Source organism: Phacochoerus africanus, chromosome 9, assembly GCF_016906955.1.
Source record: "Phacochoerus africanus isolate WHEZ1 chromosome 9, ROS_Pafr_v1, whole genome shotgun sequence".
Classification (NCBI taxonomy): Eukaryota; Metazoa; Chordata; class Mammalia; order Artiodactyla; family Suidae; genus Phacochoerus; species Phacochoerus africanus.
In genome coordinates, this window is record NC_062552.1 from 6,099,645 (window position 1) to 6,106,478 (window position 6,834).

Sequence of the window (6,834 nt, forward strand, 5' to 3'; positions counted from 1 at the left end):
AATACTAAATAAGTTATTCACAGTAATGCATATTCTGTTAACAAAGATAAGTTAGAGGAAAGGATAAGATTGTAGTAAAGTATGCTAAATTTAATTTCTTCAATAACATTAAGGGGAAAAAAATCACAATTTTAAACAATATAAAGCAAAGAATATTAGAAAACACAAGAAGTTATAGGAGACTATCACCTCATCTACTTAAGCCTTCGAGAAATCAAGTTGACAATGAAATAAAGTAATTTGGAATATCATAATAGATACATATTTATGTTCAAACCTATCTACCTACCTATCTATACTGTCTTTGTTCTTTTTATAATTCTTATTTTGTCTAGTAATTAATATCTTGTCCTATAGAAAATTTTCATTAAATACATACATACATAAATGCATACATATTTTATCTGCTAGGAAATAAACTTTTTCTTTTTGCTTTTTAGGGCTGCACCTGCGGCATATGGAAGTTCCCGGGCTAGGGGTCAAATCAAAGCTACAGCTGCTGACCTATGACACAGCTCCAGCAATGCAGGATCCGAGCTGCGTCTGCAACCTACACCACAGCTTACAGCAATGCCAGATCCCTGACCTGCTGAGTGAGGCCAGGGATAGAACCCGCATCCTCATGGACACTAGTCAGATTTGTTTCTGCTGCAACACAACAGGAACTCTGGAAATACCATTTTTAAAGTCAATACTATAAATGAGAAAGGACAGTAAAAACATGTTGAAATTTTTAATTTTGGGAATGATGTAGATATGAACTCTAGGTGATTGCCTAGAAGCAAAAAGAAATAAAAATAACTCAAAACCGTAAGACAACAATAATAATATTAAAGTAAAATAATAATTAATTAAAGAGGAAACATAAGATACATTTTTGAAAGAACTTAAAATCAGAAAAATTGGGAACACTGATCAAGAAAAACAGAATTTAAATAAATATATCAAGATGAAAATAAAATTAGCTGTAATTACAATAGAGGGTGAAAATATACATAATACTATGGAGAACTTACTGCCAGTATATTTGAAAACAAAAATGAAATGACAATTTTCTAGAAAAATAAAAATTCTCAAAATGATAAAAGATGAAAAACTGAATATCCAAGTATTGATTTAAGGAAAGAAAATGACTCAAAAAAAAAAAAAAAAAGCCCTACCCATAAGTCCCTAAAAGCAACCAGGTGATTTTACAGGGGAATTTTACAGTTTTTGAGCCATAGACAATTTCTGATTCAGACTGAGAATATAGCCTAGATAAATAAATCTATGTGCTTCATTTTGTGAGGTCAGTGGAAAGTTTGGAGGTGATTTCAAATAATAAAATGTGATCTAATAGAAATTATACCAGTCAAGCTAAAATGGTTCAAATTACAACCACAGTAACAGTTAAGAAGACAGTGGTAATAGTTATAGTAGATGCAGAAATTAAATAGGATACATAAAATGCAATACTTACTTGTAAAAATAGCCTCCCAATAAACTGATACAAAGAGAGAACTTTGATAATCGGAATTGAATGTCTTTAGTAAACACCAGTAGGTAACACTGTTTTTCACGGAAGAATTTGAGAAATATCTATGTCGACGGCAAACACACTGTGAGCACCCCTCTCATTTATCGTCCTAGCTGGTGAAATTACAAAAGAAATAAAGAAACAAAAGTATCATGATTGGAGAGGAAAATGAAAAATTGTTATTTTTGACAGATATTTCTACAAAGAGAACACCTCCCAAATCAATGATAAGTATACCATCAGTAGGAGCTGGTCAGGATGGTTGGACATAAGCTTAACCTACAAAAATCAACAGCATTGAGAAAGTGTAATACACGGAAGTGGTTTTATTACCTCACTGGTTTTTGGATACTAAGAGGACTAGATCAAACATGCCAATAGAGACTCTTCTTTGATTGCTTTGTTGTTGTTATTATTTTTAGAGATTTGGAAAGGGTCAAAAATTCACTTGTTAAGGATACAGGTAAGGAAATTGAAATGACTTTATTTTTTAAATGATTGTTTAAGCGATTCTACTGCATTCTTAAGAATTACTTTTGGAAAGATAGCAATAAGTCCCACCAAGATTTCATTGCTTATTCCCTTCCTTTCTAGAACTCAATAATTGTTTGTAACTGTAATGTTCATTTCACACAGCTGGAGAAAAGTTTACATTGTGGTCAGCTGAATACCATGACTGCCTTCGGAGCAGTAAATGGCAGTTCATTTCTAGATGCTTCTTTGATCTATTTTAGAGGCTGAACTAATGACTCATGCAGTTCTGGCCTTTCTTCTTTAGCAATGGTCCTTCAAATATCTCTGATTTTCTGTGATTAAAAATCATCAAAGACTATTGTTTGCAATATTTAAAAGTGCAGAAATATCAACTCATGGAAAATCAAGTGTATTTAATGTAGTGTTCTTCAAATGCCCTGGTAATGACTTTCAAAGATATTTTCCTGATGTATAACTTTTGTTATCAGTAAACAATGACTAAACCATGGAAATACCAGGATGATTACATGCTGTCCAAATAAACAGATGTTGTTCTACAATTTTCGAGGGCTCTTTTCACGGTCGTATTAATTTATAAGATAAAATGTAAGATAAGTCGTAGTAGCTTTCACTTATAAGTACCTGGTCCTTATAAAATCTTTATGACTGTCTCAAGCTCCAAAACATTTTTGGGTAAGCAAACATCTCTAAATGCAACTTTCTGGCTCATCATTTATATCTTAACTATAATTATGAACTATTTGCTACAACAATGTAAAATAATAAAACTCTTTTAAATACATATTCTAATTTTATTATAGTAACTCAATTGGAAAAGATAGTACAAGGGAAGTGCCCTGTATCTGTCACTTGCTGTTCCCCCACCTCACACTTGGTCTGCAATCCAGGTGGTTCCAAGCAAACTCTGCAAAATTCTAGGGCTCTAAGTGGGAAGCCATTGATCTTAATGGCTAATGATTATAAGTTTAACCTCTCTCTCTCTCTCTCTCTCTCTCTCTCTCTCTCTCTCTCGGTATTTCTAGGCAGACTGATAGAGAGAGAGAGAGAGAGAGAGAGAGGAATGTATTTCACAGAATTTTTGGAAAACCATGTCCATTGTACTATATTCCATACTTACACACCCACCCACCGACACACACACACTATTTCAGATTTGACTCTGTCCTATGATTTTTCTACTGCTATAACAAGTTGCCACAACCTTAGAAGTTTAAAACCTCAGATATATGTATCACCTCAGGAGTATAGCCATGGTTCAGAAGTGTCTGCTGAAAGGCTGCAATCAAAGTGTTGGCCTGGGCTGAGTTCTCATCTCAAAGCTCAAACTGGGAAGAGTCTGCTTCCAATCTCATTCAGGTTGTTGTTGGCGGAATTTATTTCCTTGTGACTATAAGTCTGAGGGCTCTAGCCTCTTGACAGCTGGAAGCTTGAAGCGTCACTTAGTAACTAGTGTCAAGTACTGGCTTCTTGTCAGGTGAGCTTCCTAACACTGGTCCCTAACTTTTTTAATGCCAACAAGAGAAATAGTCTCAAGCGCCAATGTAATAGCAATATGGAGTCTTATAAGGAGGTGAGTCTTATTCTCTCACCTTTTGGCTGTATTTTATTTTTGGAAGTATGTCACAGGTCCTGCCTACATTCAGGGGGGTGGGAGATACACAAAGGAATGGATACCAGGAGGTGGGATCAGGAGGGTCCTCCTTAGCCTCTGTCCACCAGAGTGTTTGAAGTACGAAAATGAAATACTTGCTTCCGTGTGAGCCTGGCTGGCTAGGTGTTAGTCAGCAAACAGCTCCAGTACGTCACATCCAAATTGAGTACAGTACACAACACGTTATTCTCAGAGAGGTGAGTATATGTATTTTTATCACAGAATGGCACATCATACATAATCCTATCGTACAGAATAAAACAATCATTGGGTTCAACAATCCAATGCGCCATAGTTAATAGATATACACTCAGTGCATAAAGAAGTTTGACAGTGCTTTCTTTGTGCATAAATAATTGATATGGAACTAATTTTCTAAATATAAATTTTACATAGCATCTTTATTTTTATAAAGTATTTGTCCTAAGTACTTTATCCTAATGAATGATCTTAGTGTTTACTAAAATATTTTGAATTGCATCCTAAACAGTGTTTTTTTTTTAACTTAGGATGCAAATGGTTTCATAATATATTTATAGCCTCCTTTTTAACATATATTTTTATTGAAATGTAGTTGTACCCACTTTGTCAGTTTAATATGTACAAAGTATTGATTTGATATGTTTATAGATTGCAAGCTGATCACCACTGTAACGGTAATGAACACCTTTATTTATTTATTCATTTTTTGGTGGGAGCATTTAAGACCTAGTTTCTGAGCAGCTTTGACGTTTGTGGTACAATCTTGGTCCGTAATACTATGCTATGCATTAGCTCTCCAGGACTTATTTATCTAACGGTTGCAAGTTTGTACCCTTAAACACCGTCTCCCTGACTTCCCCCCCCCCCCGCCCCCACCTACTGGTAGCCACCATTCTATTCTGTGTTTTCTGCAAGTTAGGGTTTTTTAGATTCCACATATAAGTGATATCATATGGTACTTGTCTTTCTCTGACTTATCTCACTAAGCATACCGCCTTCAAGGTCTATTCATGCTGTCAAAGACAAACATTGCTTTCTCATGGCTGAGTAATACTCCATTATATATGTACACCATGTCTTCTTTATCCATTCATCTGGTGATGGGCACTTAGGTTGTCCCATATCTTGGCTGTTTGGAGTAATACTGCAATGAGCCTTCGACTGATTACATCTCTTCAATTTCCTGCTTTCATTTCTTTTGGATATATACCCAGAAGTGGGAATGCTGGGTGGTAATTCTTAAGCAGGCTAGCCTTCTTAATACTGTACTCCTTCACCCACATTTCTTTGTGTACCAGTATAGAATCCTGAAAGTACTGTATTTATACTTGTCCTGAACTTTAACAATATCTTCTCAGGATATTTCAAAATGACACAAATATATGAATGATTCACTCTACGATGTTATCAATTATGTACAAAATGAACTTATCTAGATTATGGAATTTTGCAGACTCTGGAACGACTGCCATCTACGACAATACATTGGGTTTCTTGTTTCACATGTATACTTTTGACTACTTCTTTGATACACAAAGACCCTTTCTCTTTGATAATCTCTGCAAACATTCAGCGAATGTAGCCATAGGATCTCATTGGTGAGGTTTATTCCATAGACCTAAAATAATGTAATCTCTAGTTTTTAAGAAGTAACCTAAGAAATTTTTAAAATTTTAAAATTAGCCATAATTTTAATTATTTAAAGGAAATTTAAATGCAAAACACAGTACAGTTAGGCTTTATATTAAAAATGAGACAAACTTTTTTTCATGAAAATATCCACAAAAACAGCTTCTATTCATTCCAAAATTGCCTAAAATGTTATCTTTCAGAAATCATCATTTAACCTCCTCCTAGCATTAAGCATCTTTTGGAATTGTTATTGACTTTAGCATTTCTAGCCAGATAGGTTTCTACATTCTCCACCAGAGGTGACATATGCAACATGTTTTGGCTCTGATGGCTAATGAAAAGGGGTATTACAAAGGTGCCTTTCTAGAATTACCAGTTAGAATATAAACGGGCTCTTCCTTGGACCACTTGCCTTCCTGTGCTATATTCTGAAATGGCTTAGAAAGAAAAACAAAAGCAAAAATAAAAACCTAAGGTGTGTCGACGTGGGTTGAAAGGCTGAGTGGAAGGTTATCTCCATGGGATCAGTTTAACCATCTTATAAACATTATGTTCTCTGGTCTTAAATGACTTCTCAGTGGATTTACTGTCTGTTTAAAAAAATACACTTATCTTTGTTGTAGGACTGTAAATGAAATATACAATTGTTCCATAAGATTTTTTTTTTACCTCCAGTTATAACTGATCTGATTTGCTATATAGCTATAAGAGAGTTTTTCTTATTATCTGCCTGACATTATTTATCCTTTTTCTGGTAATGGTGAAATTATTTTCTTTAATTAGCCCAATATAAGGGTGTGCTGGCTTTCCTGTTTTCTGATGAATATCAGGTATTTTATATATTAAAATCTTTCAGATATTACTTATTATTGTTTTTATCTGCATTCCTACCTTAGCGAGTAAGGATGGACATAGTCTCCTGCTTGTATTTCCTTTAGTGGCCATGTCATTTAATGTAAGTGGCTTTCTGTATGATATGAGATTAATATTGATTGAGTAGCACCTTAAAAACTGTGTTGTAAAATTGGGTTGTGATGATGGTTGTACAACTATAAATATGACAGAATTCATTGAATTATTTTAAAATATGTTGATGTTCAGCTTATTATATAAATATATATTCAACTATTGTTTCTTCAAAATGTTTTTCTCCATTCTTTCTCCTTCTGAATTTCCCATTACACATGTATTTGACGATCTAATACTATCCAGCTGGTCCCTGAGTTGCTTTTCTTTTGTTTTCTTGTTTTTCACCTTCTATTTTTCTATCTTTAAGTTTATTAACTCTTTTCTTTGTCATATCCATTTAGTTAAGTTAATCCAATAAATTTTTTCAAAATTTTCTTTTGTATTACTAGAATTTCCATTTGGTTTTTATTGTTTCCATTTCTCTGTTAAGACCTCTCATCTCACTACTGAGCTTTGCATGCATGGAAGTCCTGTTTTATATTACCTCCTTGAGGATGGCTGCATTCTTTTTGTTTTGTTTTGTTTTGTTTTCATCGAATGAAAGATTCTTTAAATTCTACAGTGCTTTACAAGTTTCAAAAGTTTCGCA